This window comes from Lipotes vexillifer, unplaced genomic scaffold (genome assembly GCF_000442215.2).
Source record: "Lipotes vexillifer unplaced genomic scaffold, Lipotes_vexillifer_v1.1 scaffold618, whole genome shotgun sequence".
NCBI lineage: Eukaryota > Metazoa > Chordata > Mammalia > Artiodactyla > Lipotidae > Lipotes > Lipotes vexillifer.
In genome coordinates, this window is record NW_006799025.1 from 2959614 (window position 1) to 2974423 (window position 14810).

Genomic DNA, 14810 nt, shown 5'->3' on the forward strand with positions numbered 1-14810 from the left:
AAAGAGGGTGGAAGAAAGTCACAGGGTCACAGGGACAGCACAGGCTCAGGAATCTGGGGAGAGAAAACAGACAAAGGTAAGAGGTTGCTAGGCTAGATAGAGTGAAGGAGAAGCCAGCACTTCCTTTTATCACATGCTCCGAGACTGTGAACATAATCGCCACCATACTCAGGTTCCTAAAACCCCTGCCTCTGGTCAATACACTTCCATCCCACTGGAAATCTACAAGGATTAGAGGCAATTCAAGGTTACTACTACGAAAAACACTACTTATATTCAGAAAGACTCCTGCCAGTTCTGCTTCCTGCTTTGTGAGATGAAAATGGGAATTAAGGATAAGATTCCAGTACTTGCAGGAAACCAAGGAGTCTAGCTTGAGGGTGCGTAATGGGGCAGGTGGGGAGGATTCGCAAACCTGGTCACTCAAGTAGGAGCCAATCCATGCCTGACCCAAGGAACACAAGCAATACAAATTAAATGATTTTTCTGGGTTAAAATGAAAAAACACACATGCATGCAAGTACGCACACATGCACACACACACACACTTCCAATTTCATTCCTGCCTAAAATCACATTAAATTTACAATAAAGTGTTTTGGTTCTTTTAAGGACATAAACCAACAAATATGGGGAAATTAGGGGAGGAGACAACATCAATAAAAGTTTGGAAGCTACAAAGCATATTGATGACACGTAACTGAAGAAAACAACTCAGGAAACATGAAAATCCCAAGTTATCACCGGAGGAAACTGAGAAAACCTGATTTACACCTTGGAATCTTCAAAAGACTCCCAAATGGATAGCACCAGATTCCTCTGGAACTGGGAGTAAAGGAAGACCTCTAAAATGAGAGGGATTGGGTGCATCCCTGTATCCCCTCTCGTCTCCATGCCACTGGGAAGGGGCAGACACCTGAAAGTTTATTCTCTGGAAAAGGTAAAATAGAGGGTCTCTGAATTGGAGAGAACCAGATTCACCAAAGATAGGTCTACTACACCAGAACCAAAGAGATTAAGTGACTGATAGATCCTGAACAATGAATGCTAAGGCACACCCAACTCCAAGCCCTCTTAACCCACTCAGCTCTCAGAATGCCAGCAGCCAGAATTTTACTTTCCAAGTTGGAGCCTCTTTCTAAGGAGTCTGGCCAGTGCAAGAGGAAAAATGTAGATACTTACTGTGGTAGGCTGAATTATACCCCTCCCCAAAGGCCCATGCCCTAATCCTTACGCCTGTGAATATGTTACCTCGAAATGGATTTTGCAGATGTGATTAAATTAAGAATATTAAAATGGGGAGATTATCCTGGATTATGCAGATGCCTCCAGTGTAATCACAAGGGAGGCAAGAGTATCAGATTCAGAGAGAAGATGTAAGAACAGAAATGGAAATTGGAGCGAAGAGGAGCTGCTACAGTGGTGGCTTTGAGGATGGAGGGAGGGGATCAATCAAGGAATGCAGGCAGCCTGCAGAAGCTGGAAAAGTCAAGGACATGGATTCTTATCTAGAGCTCCCTGAAGGAATCCGGGACTGCTGAAATCTTGATTTTAGTCCAGCGCCACTGATTTTGGACTTCTGTCCTCCAAAACTCTAAGGCAGGAAATTTGTGTTTTATATCTCTAAGTTTGTGGTTATTTGTCACAGTAGCAATAGGAAACTATTATAAATAATTTGAAATTCCTCAATGATATTTAAATTCCTCAATAAATGGCTCACCCAGTTCACCTAGCAGTGAAGTTCAGAGCCAATAAGCCCTACACACACACACACACACACATTCAATTCCAATCAGCTCTTTCTTCTATTCATTGCCATCACCAGATAGACAGGGATCCCCAGATGCCTGATTGAAAGCTCCTACAGGAAAGTTAGAGACCAAAACAAATTTAAATAAAGACCAGTTTGGAGGAAACCAACTTGGAGAAAAGAAAGCTTAAAAAGAAAACAAAACAAAACAAATATCATTCATTCCTCAGAAAGATAAGAGAAGATTCTGTGTTCATGAAAGAAGAAGAGAATGCTATTTAAAAAGATAAGAGAAGATTCTGTGTTCATGAAAAAAAAAGAGAATGCTATTTAAAAAGGAACATTCATAGAACAAAAGAAGAACTCTTGGGAATTAAAAAGATAGCATAAACAAAAAAGTCAGTAGAAAATTTGGAAAATGAAGTCAAGGTGTTACTCAGACACTAGAGCAGAGAGAGTAAGATATATTTTTTTAATGGTGCTAAAACTAAGAAAAATAAAGAACCTGTCAGTCTGAGAAGTCCAATACTAAATAACAGGAATTTCTATAACAGAGAAAATGGAGGGCAGAAATCATTATAATTCAAGAAAATTTCATGAAACTGAAGAGCATGAGAATCCGGATGGAAAGGTTATACCAAATGATGTTTAAAAACCTCCAGCTGAAAGAGGGCCGTCTATGTGCTTCCAGAGAAAAAAGAACAGGTCACGTATAAAGTATAGGGAATCGTATATTGGCTTTAAGCTTCCAAAGAGCTAAATTGGACAAAGACTATGGAGCAATGCCTTTTAAATTCTGAAGGAAATTATTTCTATGATACATGATACTTTCTCATGAGTCAGTTCTCAAAAAAATCCCCCTTCCAAGAAGCTTCTGGAAAATGCACTCCACCAATGAAAGAATTCTTCTTCCTTCAAGAAGAGGAAGAAATAAGATTCAGGAAACAGAAGGTAGAACACAGGAGAGAGGTTAGTGGAATCCACGGAAAGAAGGGAAGACTGTTCCAGAGCAACACCTGTTCGCCAGGTGTAGAGCAACCAGCTCACTGGAGCAGTGTGACTTGACAGACAGAAATGTCCAGGGCAGTCATCAGCAAGGGCCCTGCTGCCAACGTACTATCCTTTGAATGTCAGGACAGCAAGCCTGGCTGCGATTTTTTTCTGTATTTGGTTTGGCTTAACCATGTGCTGAAGCTGTTCCTGCCCTCCTTTCTGTTCTCCATTGTTTGGATCTCCTAAGGGCACCCACTTCACTCCTGAGAGCTGGAAGGGGGCCATGGAGCCATACTGTGACCCGGAGACTTGCAGCTTATCTTCTCCCAGGAACGTTCATCCAAGAGTGGCACAGTTGCCTCTCTGAATACAAACTGGTTTATGCTCACTATTATTTTTTCTTCAAAAATAAACAACAGGGGGGACTTGGCAGTCCAGTGGTTAAGACTTCGCCTTCCAACGCAGGGGGTGTGGGTTCAATCCCTGGTCAGGGAGCTAAGATCCCACAAGCCTTGTGGCCAAAAAACCAAAACATAAAACAGAAGCAATACTGTAACAAATTCAATAAAGATTTTTAAAATGGTCCACATCAAAAAAAAAAAATCTTAAAAAAATAAATAAACAACAGGGACTTCCCTGATGGTCCAGTGGTTAAGACTTCCTCTTCTAATGCAGGGGGTGCAGATTCGATCCCTGGTTGGGGAGCGAAGATCCCACATGCCTCGCGGCCACAAATCCAAAACATAAAACAGAAGTAATATTGTAACAAATTCAATAAAGACTTTAAAAATGGTCCACATCAAAAAAAAATCTTAAAAAAATAAAAACCCAGCATATTTTTAAGGGATAGATACCCAGGTAAAATCTTAAAATGATACAGAATAAAACAATTTACTTTCCAGGGGATGAGCTGTTTTCACCAAGGTAGATTCTAGTGTCACCCTGGCGGTTGGTTCCTGGATCTTTAACAATCAGTCGTGGATTTCATACAAAATGCTTTATTGAAAGTCTTGGGAAATTCTAGCTCAAGAAAACCCCCAAGCACAGCAACCCAGAGACTCACATTAATATTGAGGTCTTTATCTCATTCTCCAAAATTTGTCAGCCAGCTTCTGTGTAACCCAGATCTGGTCCTGCAGTTCCCTCCGTGTGGCTTCGGATGTTTGAGCTCTGGTGGTGGTAAAGTTCATAACTTGTCACTCTAGGCACTAAGGTTAATATATCTGAGCAATGCTAAAGATGTTTAGAGAAACTTATTTATATGCGTAGACCATCTTGGGGGCAAGCAACTTCTGGACTCCCCCTCCACCCTTTTATCTTCAACGAGACTCTGGTTCTCTACTTGTAGAACCACTGCATCTAATGTAGGGATACAGCAGAAGGCACTGAATGGAAGTTGGAGCTCCTTTAGGCTGGGAGCTGAGGATTCCTTTGTAGATGAAGAACACAGAACCCTGCTGATTGAGTACCACTGAGCTCTCTTGGCATCAGGGCATGAGGCCTCAAGGATCATAAAGTTATTGCTGACAGACCAGAAAAAAGGCCCGAGAAATAAGCCTGGGAAATGAGCAAGATGTGGGATTCTCTGCCTCAGGGGATAGGTTGAGGTACACTGGCTGACCCTGCAGCCCTAGGGAATCCATCAGGTCTACCATGGTAGGAATCTCTAGAAGTACAGATGCTGCCTGTCATGGAGGGGTCTTTCATCAGCCTCTCTGAACTGGAAAATGAGGCTCCATTTGGTGTTCTTGGATATGACAGAGCAAGTTTCTGCTCTGCCTCTGAGCTCTGGGCTTCCTCTTCACCTACTCTAGCAGAGGCAGATAGAGCCGGCCCTAAGGGTAAGGGCAGAGAGATTGACAGGAAACATTTGCAAGAATCCTAGAGGCAGTTCCTGGTGTCTTGGGTCATAAAAAACCCTAAGGATGAGTTCTTTTGGACCGGATGTCTAAGAAGATAGCCACGGGGAAGGACTGAGACAGACTAAAAGAGTCCAGGGGCCCAGCTGAGGTTAACGGTCACTGCTTATAGGTTTTTGGAGTTCAGTGATCAGAAATAGGGTTTGATCCCTTATTTTAATGAATGATGAGTAAATAATACTAAACTCATCTAGTGAAAGTATGTCTGGGGAATAAGAAATGTATTCAATCTCAAAGCATCACCTTCGAAATTATTAATTAAAAAGGGGAAAGGTACCTTTTCTAATGGAGAGATCTGGCAGGCATCACCTTCTTCAAGTGACCAAATTGAGTAGAGCAGACATGTCAGTGCCTCCTGCATTTCCCCTTGGTTCACCCAGTAGGGCTTCTGCAGACAGTTCCAGGGCAGGCAGATGACTTTCTGCATCTCCCTACCGGAAGGTGTTCTCCAGGTGAAGGAGCACACTTGCACAGCGCACAGGGCAGGCCAGAAGTACTTGAGGGTTAACACCCCATAATGACCTTCAACCAGTGAGAGTTGGTAGATAAATTCCATAACTTCCTTGCCTTTCACTAGGATAATTCTGAGGGAGCGTATTGTTCATTCTCAAAAATCCACAGCCGGAATGAGCCCCAGTTGCCTGGAGCGTTAACTCACTCACTTATTGGCTTTTCCTCCCTTCCCTGTCTCACTTCCTTACTCTCTCATTGTGCTTCCTGGGGTCACGTCTCAAATAAACTACTTGTACCCAAATTCTTATCTCAGGGTCTACTTTTAGGAGAGCCCAAACTAAGGTGTGTAACATTACCAATAACAGTGCACACTGACACAACAGTAAGTACATGATATTACACTATGTTCTTGCCAAAAAGAGTTTAAAAATAAATTATGATTAAATAATTTTAAGTTATCAATTTTAAGTTGAAAAAAATTTAAATGGTTTTATAAAAAACAAGAAATGGTTAGCTTGAATCCAATAATGAGGAAACAATCAGACAAATCCAGATTGTGGAACATTCCACAAAACAGCAGCCTAGTGATCTTCAAAAATGTAAATATAATAAAGAGCCAAAAAAGTCAAGAAATTGTTCTAGAATAGTGAAGACTTAAGAGGCCTGACAACCAATTGCAAATATGTTCCTTGATTGGCTCCTGGGTCAGGAAAAGGAAGAAAAAAGAAGCTATAAGGGACATTATTGAAATAGTTGGGGAAATTTGATTATGGACTGTATATTAGTCAGGTTTTTGGTATCAATGTTAAATTGGGTGTGATAATGATATTGTGGTGATATATGAGAATTCCTTGTTCTTAGGAGATGCATGCTGAAGTATTAAGAGTGACAAATTACTTTTAAAGGATTCAGAGAAAAAATAAATATATAGAAAGAGATAAAGCAAATGTAGCAAAAGGTTAACTATTGATGAATCCAGGTAAAGGGAATACATGTGTTCATTGCATTAATTATTCCTTCAAATTTTCTGTAGTTTGAAATCTCAAACTAAAAAGTGGAAGGGGGGCAAACAAAGAGTCTGTAAAACACAAAAATGAATAGAGTACATGTGTATCAAAGGGCTTGAAAATGTGACTGTTAAAAGTGCCAGAACAGCTATTATTATGGTTTATATGTTTTAAGTATCGTGAAAGATGAATTCCAAGGAGAATAAATCCATGTTTTTCAAATGAATCATTTACAAGAAAGAATTGATTCTGTTAACCCCTGAAGTCAGATACCCAGCTTGTATATAAAGTCCTTGAAAGGGCTCTTTCAGAATCATTATTTCTTTTTCTCTAATTAAACGTTTTCATAAAAGAGCCAACATTGTCTTCTACCATTTTTATTGTAAGTATGAACCCAGTGATTGTTTAAAGTGACCTTTTATGATATCACTCTCTATTTAAACATTTCTTCCCATATGACACAAATATCTTTCCGAATCCATTGTGTCAATATATCTGTTACTCCGTGCTATAAATAGAATGCCAATCAAATGTAAATAATGCAGGATTTGAAAGTCACTAAAAGTAATGGGGAACTACCCAAATCACACAACAAGGTTCTGACAAATAAGGATCTGGCAGAGTTATGATAGGAAACATTTAAAGAAAAAGTCAAAAAGTATGATAACAGGTTATGATATCTAAAGAATGATTTGACTATTATAGATTAAGAAATTCCCTTAGGATGCCCTCTAATATTTAGGCAAAATAACCCTACTTGTGAAAGTGCTGCAAAAATCAAAAGTGAAATGAAGGACTCCATATTGTGCTCTCTTAAAATTTTGTCAATAAAAATGACAGCATTTGGATCTAAACAACATCTTGATTTATTTTTGGTTGATTCTAAGATTATTTGGTGCAGACTTACAAGACAAATTAAAATTGTGTTAAATATTAGATTGAACCATGTGGAACTATCATTTTTATAAATCAAAAAAGTAAGGTTTAGGGCTTCCCTGGTGGCGCAGCGGTTGAGAGTCCGCCTGCCGATGCAATGGACGCGGGTTCGTGCCCCGGTCCGGGAAGATCCCACATGCTGCAGAGCGGCTGGGCCCGTGAGCCATGGCCACTGAGCCTGCGCGTCCGCTGCCTGTGCTCCGCAACGGGAGAGGGCACAACAGTGAGAGGCCCGCGTACCGCAAAAAAAAAAAAAAGTAGGGTTTAAACTAATATAAGATAAAATGAGCTTATTAATTGGTTTGCATTTCTAACAATAAAATCCTAGTAAAATATTTTGTTTCCAGTTCCAAATGAATTCACTTTAAGCGGCTAATTTTTGGTGACAATTATCGTTGGTTATTTATCTACATTTGGGGTTACAGTGGCATTTGGAGGGCAGAGGTAGAATCCACCCACTGCTTGGAACATTGTTTCAGTGGGAGAAAAGTCATCCGGGTGTCCAAATAATGAATTAAAAACTAATTTTTGCAATCAACCCATTTTTTTAACTGATAACATGCTGAAGAATTATGAATGTGACTTTGTAAGATACACATCCAAATGTGCATATCCAAGTGAATGTCGATATTTTCAAAGCCATCACCATGGGAGCTTCCAGAGACATTTTCATGATAGGGTCAAGGTTACAAACAGTTCTGTGGTCTTATCCTCTGGAATCGCCCTGAAATTCTGCGGCAATAATTCCTTTTACTGTCTTTCGAGATGGTGAATAGTCATCCACTGAAGATGGGTTGTTTTCTTAGTAATGCAATAAGTAAACAAACTGGGCAATATATTTGAGGGCACACATAAGAAATGATGTTTATGTTCTTGTCTGGCCATATTTTACTTGTGGCTGTACCGTCACCCACAGGACCTCTTCAGTCATTATACTGCCCGATTTTATAATGCCATTGCCCACTGAGCGAAACTCTCCATAACTATTTGCTGAATGTTGAATACATGAATGAAGCTATGACTTCTTATATATGAGTGTCATTCACATACATAGTGAAGTAGAAATGGCTCACAGTTGGTAAATAAAGAAGACAAAAAACTTCTTTTCCAGTACAGTTTTCTTTATTGATCTTGCTGTTTTATATCTCAGTATTTCTGGGCAGTTGAGTACTTCTGAGCTGTATCAAGCTCCCCCAGTTCCCCTCCCACAAGAGTCCTGATCCACTTCTAACAGCAGGAGTTAAGGCTCTGCTAGTTTAGATTAATCTAGTGGTTTAAAATTGTTCTGTTTTCTTTGAAGTACATTGATTTGCAAAATCACTGTTTGCTCATCCTTAAAGGTACAGGGAACCTGGATAGGCAGGACTAGTCAGCACTGCATTGTTATGGAAAAAAAAGATTTCTCATGCTGAGTTGTGCATATTTGTATCTGAAAATAGGAAGGAGGAACATTAGGAAGGATCTGCAAAATGATACCCACAGAGCCACTGGGTCCTGTTTCCACCAAGTTATTGACTGACAATCTGAAAACCATCAGCAAAGTTAATAAAATAGTGAAGCAGAGTGACAATTTTGTGGATGCAAAAGAATCCTTAAAAGTAATCCAGCCCCAAACAACAAATGGTGGAGAGGGTGTGGAGGAAAGGGAACCCTCTTGCACTGTTGGTGGGAATGTAAATTGATACAACCACTATGGAGAACAGTATGGAGGTTCCTTAAAAAACTAAAAGTAGAATTACCATATGACACAGCAATCCCACTACTGGGTGTATACCCAGAGAAAACCATAATTCAAAAAGACACATGCACCCCAAAGTTCATTGCAACACTATTTACAATAGCCAGGACATGGAAGCAGCCTAAATGCCCATCGACAGATGAATGGATAAAGAAGATGTGGTACATATATACAATGGAATATTACTCAGCCATAAAAAGGAACGAAATTGGATCATTTGTAGAGGCATGGATTGATCTAGAGACTGTCATACAGAGTGAAGTAAGTCAGAAAGAGAAAAACAAATATTGTATATTAATGTATGTATGTGCAACCTAGAAAAATGGTACAGATGAACCGGGTTGCAGGGCAGAAATGAGACACAGATGTAGAGAACAAACGCACGGACACCAAGGGGGAAAAGTGGCAGGGGTGGTGGTGATGGTGGGATGAATTGGGAGATTGGGATTGACATATGTACACTAATATGTATAAAATGGATAACTAATAAGAACCTGCTGTATAAAAAAAATAAATAAAATTCTAAAATTAAAATAAGAAAAAGTAATCCAGCCCCCAAACTCATAATAAAGAGGAAATTGCCTGAGGTGCAGAGAGAATAATCCGCTTTCCCAACACAGCGCGTGAATTAAGAACATGGGCTTTGGAGCCAGAAATGCCTTGGTGTTCAAATCCTGGCTCTGTCTCCAGCCAGCTATGTGACCTGGGCTGAGTCTTCCCTTCCTTCTGTTTTAATTGCCTCACTCTTGATGTTGTCAAGATTAACTGTATTAAACTCATAAAGTGCTTAACACAAAGAAAGCACCTCCAAAATTGTTATTGTTATTATCATTATTGTTGCTGCTGTTGTTTTCCTAGGCCACAAAACCAGTTTCAGGGTATACTACAATACATTCATCCAATAAATATTTATTAGGCACATGCTTTGTTCTAAACACTGTTCTAGGTGCTGTAGATACATCAACAAACAAAACCAATAAAGTCCCTTCCCTTATGGTGCTTTCATTTTAGTAAGGACAGACAGGAAATAACCTATAAACCTGGTAAAGGGGACAGTTTTACAGTAAATTAGAAGATGATATGTACTATTGACAAAAAAAAAAAAAAGCAGGGGGGTGATTCCTTGGTGGTGCAGTGGTTAAGAATCCACCTGCTAATGCAGGGGGCACAGGTTCGAGCCCTGGTCTGGGAAGATCCCACATGCCGTGGAGCAACTAAGCCCACGTGCCACAATGACTGAGCCTGTGCTCTAGAGCCCATGAGCCACAACTATGGAGCCTGTGTGCCACAACTACTGAAGCCCGTGCACCTAGAGCCTATGCTCCACAACAAGAGAAGCCATTGCAATGAGAAGCCCGCTCACCGCAATGAAGAGTAACCCCCACTCGCCGCAACTAGAGAAAGCCCATGTGCAGCAACGAAGACCCAATGCAGCCAGAAATAAATAAATAAATAAATAAATAAATTTTAAAAATTAAATTAAAAAAAAATAGGGGGATCCAAGCACTGGGGAGAGGAGAGGTGGAGCAGGTGGTGATATTAAATCAGGTGGTCAAGATAGACCTCACTTGGAGTGTGACATTTAAGACTGAAGGGAGGCAAAGAAGGGAGCCATCAGGATACCTGAGGGAAGAGCAATCAGGCAGAGGGAAGATAGCTCAAAGACCTCTTATGTTAAGAGTGGCTGGTATGTTCAAGGAACAACAAGGAGGAAAGCCTGGCTGGAGCAGAGTAAGCAAAGGAGAGGAAAGGAGAGGTGAGAGAAAAGAGGTAATGGGAGCTGAGATCCTTAAGAAGCTTTGAGAACCGTAGAAAGGACTATGGATTTTACTCTGCAAGAAATAAGGAGCCATTGCAAGATTTTGAGTGGAAGAGTGACCTGATGGGATTTATATTTTTAAAGGATCACTCAGGGTTCTGCTTTCTGGGTTATAATCCTCAGTTTGGCTCAAACGAAATTTTCTTTGTTCTCCTAAAAAAAAAAGAGTATCACTCAGGCTGCTGTATTAAGAATAGACTGAGGGGAGGCAACGGTTGAAGCAGGGAAACTATTTAGGAGACTTTAGAGCACCCCAGAGGGGCATAATGGTGGCTTGAACCAGGGAAGTGTATCAGTAGAGGTGGTGAGAAGTGGCTACATTTTAAATATATTTTGCACAGGTGACAGACAGGATGTGAAATGTGAGAAAGAAAGAAGCTATGAATGAATCTTAGATTTTTGGCCTGGGATGTTGGAATACTGAAGGTGTCACTAACTGAGATGAAGAAGGAAATGACTGGAATGGCTTTTGGGGGAATGAGCAAGATCAGTTCATTTTCATAATTCTTATCCTTGTTTCTCTATAGGTAAGATATTTCCCCTTTCTGGCTTCTTCGAAGATTTTCTCTTTATCTTTGGTTTTCTGCAGTTTGAATATATGTTTAGGTATAGGTTTTTTGGTGTTGGTATTTTTTTTCCTTTGGTGTTTATTCTGGTCTTTGGTGTTCTCTGAGCTTCCTCTTGCATCTGTAGTTTGTGTCTGTCATTAATTGTGGAAAGTTCTTGACCATTATGACTTCAAACATCTAATTTATTCCACTTCTTTCTTCTCCTTCTGGCATTCCAATTTTCTCTATGTTACATCTTTTGAAACTTTCCTACAATTCTTGGATATTCTGTTTTGTTTGTGTGCCTGTGTGTGTGTGTCTTACTGAGGTATAATTGACATATAACACTATATTAATTCCAGGTGTACAACATAATGTGTTTTTTGTTTGTTTTTTTGTTTGTTTTCACTCTTTTTTCCTCTTTGAATTTCAGTTTTGGAAGTTTCTATTGACTAATCTTTAAGTTCACTGATGCTCTGCTTGGCTGTGTCCAGTCTAATAAAGTATCAAAAGCATTCTTCATTTCTGTTACAACATTGTTTTTTTTTTTGTTTTTTTTTGTTTTTTTTGCGGTACGCGGGCCTCTCACTGTCGTGGCCTCTCCCGCTGCGGAGCACAGGCTCCAGACGTGCAGGCTCAGCGGCCATGGCTCACGGGCCCAGCCGCTCCGCAGCATGTGGGATCTTCCCAGACCGGGGCACGAACCCACGTCCCCTGCATCGGCAGGTGGACTCTCAACCACTGCGCCACCAGGGAAGCCCCTGTTACAACGTTTTTGATTTCTAGCATTTTCCTTTGATTTTTCCTTAGAATTTTTCCCACCAGGGAGCCCCTGTTACAACGTTTTTGATTTCTAGCATTTTCCTTTGATTTTTCCTTAGAATTTTTCTCTCTCTACTTACATTACTTATCTGTTTTTGCATGTTGTTTATGTTTTTCATTATAGCCCTTAATATATTTACCATAGTTATCTTAAATTCCCTGTCTGACAATTCCAACATTTGTGTCATATTTGAGTCTGCTCTGTCCCTTCAGACTTTTTTCTTGCTTTTTGTCATGTCTTGTCAATTTTTGTTTAAAGAGGAAGATGTGGTATTGGGTTATGGATACTGAGGTAAATAGGCCTGTTGTATAAGGATTTATGATAATCCAGCTAGGAGCTGAGCTTGGTTTAATGTTTTTTAATGTTTGCCTCTGCCAGAGGCTTCAAACTTTTCTAGTGTCTCCTTTTTTTCTTTTTTTTTTTTTGGTCTCCCCTCTTGACTTTGGGCCACCTTAAGTATGTCTTCTTAGGGACACACTGTGTCTTGTGGCTCTTTCAATTGTAATCTGCTTTTTTAATACTGGAGCACAATGGTAAGGTATGAAAGAGGAAGAACATTCCGTAATCTTCCAATAAATCTCAGTCTTTTCCTTTTTTTAAAATTTCTTGGCTGTGCCACACAGCATGTGGGATCTTAGTTCACCAATCAGGAATTGAACCAGCACCCCCTGCATTGGAAGCGTGCAGTTTTAACCACTGGACTGCTAGGGAAGTCCCTAAATCTCAGTCTTTTAGTCAGCCTCTGTTTCTCTCCTGTGACCTTCACAGGTGTTTCTTCTGGTATAGCACCTTTCTCTCCCGTAGATGAACAGGAAGGCTATAGAGGGCTGGAATGAGAGACATACCCTTCTCTTATGCCTCTGGGAAAAGCCTCTGATCAAGTCTTCCCTCTGGAGAATAAGCCTTTGCTATGGAGAAGTCTCTGGGCCTATTTCACTGGTTTTATTTTTCTCCTTCCCCTTCCAGAGCCATGTGGGGATCTTTCTCAGATCTTCACCTTGAGAACCTCGTGGGGTTCCTGGAGATAAAGCCTATGAAGGTATGGCCCTTCCCCCACCACCAGCCTGGCCCTGAGACTATGGCCTCCTGGAGTTTCTCACTCTCATGCTAGTCCATACTCAGCCTCCAGCAGTTCATTAAAATTACCTTTCAAGTGTACCTAACATTACACTCCAGGGGCTTCTGCTCCAGGTAAGCAGATGTCTTCTAGATTCACCTGACTCTCCAGATGTGAGGACAGCAGTTTGCCCTACAAATTCCATTCTCTGATGGGCTCAAAAAAAGTTGTTGAATTCCGGCTTGTCCAGTGTTTCTTGTTAAAAGAATGGCAGTAACGGCTTCCAAGCTCTTTACAAGTTGGAGTTAAAGCTAGAATTCTTAGGAGTAATTTGGTCATGTTGATTTTGAGGTGTCTGTTGGATTCTTGCTACTCCAGGCATGGTTATGCACCTGCAGCATTGTCATTATCAGAGAGCCAGTGCAGAAATGCAGACTTTCAGACCCCACCCCAGAACTACAAAATCAGAACTTGCATTTTAAAAGATCCACAGATCTTTCTGGAGATTCATCTGCACATAGATGTTTGAGAAATACTGTATTAGCAATGAAGTGAAGATGTGGAAGAGACAACCATATGCACTGGAGTCTCGAGTTAAGCAGAGAGGTCCAGGCTGGCGACATAAATTTCTGAATTTTTATCATGTCGTTAGTATATTAAGCTGTGAAATAGGTTTCTTTTTCTAGGGAAAATGAGTGTCAATGCATCTGTAGTTGAATAAGTTGTGTTTGTTGCTCGTTGCAATGTGAGAGAACCCACACCATGGAGAACCTGGAGTATCTCAGAAAAAGTGTGCTAGAAAGGACTTGTTATAGGATTAGGACTAACGTTAGGTGATTTATGGGGGTGCGTAAGGAAGTAGGGCTTTGCTCTGGACTGAATGCAGTGAGGAAGCAGGGGTAATTGTATGACTGGATGTCTTCATAAATCTTTTCTGTAAGGTAGGAGGGTTAAAGCTAAAGGTGTAATAGGTAAAGAAGCAGCCATCAGTTATGGCCAGGATAAGGGAATATTTGGTTATTCTAAAGGTTTGGACAAGGTTCATGTTCCTCATGTGTGTTCAGTCATTATTATGGAGTGGTCTTGTTTTTGTCTTGATCTATCCTAGTCACAGCGGTGTTGTCTGATATTGGTGTTCTAGAAATTATGTCCAACGGGAGAACACCAGGCCTACCTTTGAGTGCCAGGCCAGCTCTGGATGTCAGGGGTTGCTTTTCTCTTTCTCATCGGTCCTCAATATCTTCCCTCTATGCCCTTCTATGCCTTGTTTTGTGGGCATCTGGTCCTTCATGGAGTCTAGCCCATACTGTGAAAGCTTGCAATTTATATAGTCTTAGCCTGAAAAGGACAGAGGGTTTTATCTGCACTCATCTGTCCCAGCTACTAGTTGCTCACTTACTTAACCTCCTCTAACCCAGAGGAGTTCAAAGAGGTTAAATAGTTTTCCACAGAGTAGCCTAGATTACAAGGCAGAGCATTTAGTAGTAAGAGCATCCACCAGCCTTTAAGGCCTGTGTTTAAATTCTAGCAATAATACCTACTTGCTTTAGCAAGTTGTTTAAAACCCTCTAGTTCCGGGCTTCCCTGGTGGTGCAGTGGTTGAGAATCTGCCTGCTAATGCAGGGGACACGGGTTCGAGCCCTCGTCTGGGAAGATCCCACATGCCGCGGAGCGACTAGGCCCATGAGCCACAACTACTGAGCCTGTGCGTCTGGAGCCTGTGCTCCGCAACAAGAGAGGCCGCGATAGTGAGAGGCCCGCACACCG